At 47.0% G+C, this 875-nt stretch overlaps 1 non-coding gene across 1 annotated transcript; it reads right to left on the bottom strand.

The window, feature by feature from the left end:
• Nucleotides 1-384: 384 nt before the first annotated feature.
• On the bottom strand, nucleotides 385-505 carry LOC135447548 (U5 spliceosomal RNA). The gene has a single exon (XR_010440199.1). It is a non-coding gene; the product is annotated as a U5 spliceosomal RNA (small nuclear RNA).
• Nucleotides 506-875: the final 370 nt, after the last annotated feature.

Below are 875 nucleotides of genomic sequence, written 5' to 3'. Positions count from 1 at the left end.
GAAACACCATTAGCAGGAGAAAACCTGCAACCCTGCCAGTTTGCCCTGCCTGCAGGAACTACTGTGCAAAGTGCTGTGCCACGCCCTCACAGCTGTGCCACGCCCTCACAGCTGTGCCATGCCCTGATATGTGCCACGTCCTCAGAGCTGTGCCATGCCCTCGCGATGTGCCACGCCCTCACAGCTGTGCCACGCCCTCAGAGATGTGCCACACCCTCAGAAATATTCCACGCGCTCAGAAATGTGCCACGCCCTCAGAGCTGTGCCACACCCTCAGGGATGTGCCACGCCCCTGTTTGTCCCTCCTGACTCACTCCTGTTTGCCCCGCTCTGGGTCCCTGTGCTTCCTGGAGGCCTCTCTTAATCACCCAGAGGAGAGCCCTGCCCTACACCTGTGTTGCTAATGAGAAAAATGAAAATTCTTGGCACTTGTGCCTGTTCGTCTCTATGGAAATCTTTAGTAAAAGGCAAAAGATTTATACAACCTGAAGAGAAACCAGAGTATTAATTAAGGTAAGTATTTCCTGTTAAAGCCAGGACATGAGGACTATGAGTTTACAGTAGCATTATATTTTTATAGCATCTGTATCTAGAAAAATGTAGAAACAGATTAAGAAATTGAACAAAGAGTTGTCATCACCCTACACATGAAGCTGCTTTGGAGTCACCTTTTCACTTACTTCTTTCTTTTATCATGAATCCTCTGACCCAGATTCAGCCATCTGAGGAATCTGGAAGGGAAATTTGATGGAAAACATTCCCTTCAAACTGAAGAGGGATTATCAGTCAGGGTGGAAAATGTGAATACCTCTATCCTTTCTAGCAATGGGTAGCTGCTATATCTCCTTCTTCTACTTTTAGAGTCAGCAATATAT

The sequence above is a fragment of the Zonotrichia leucophrys genome, chromosome 4 (genome assembly GCF_028769735.1).
Source record: "Zonotrichia leucophrys gambelii isolate GWCS_2022_RI chromosome 4, RI_Zleu_2.0, whole genome shotgun sequence".
NCBI lineage: Eukaryota > Metazoa > Chordata > Aves > Passeriformes > Passerellidae > Zonotrichia > Zonotrichia leucophrys.
This window is presented reverse-complemented; position numbering and strand designations above follow the sequence as displayed.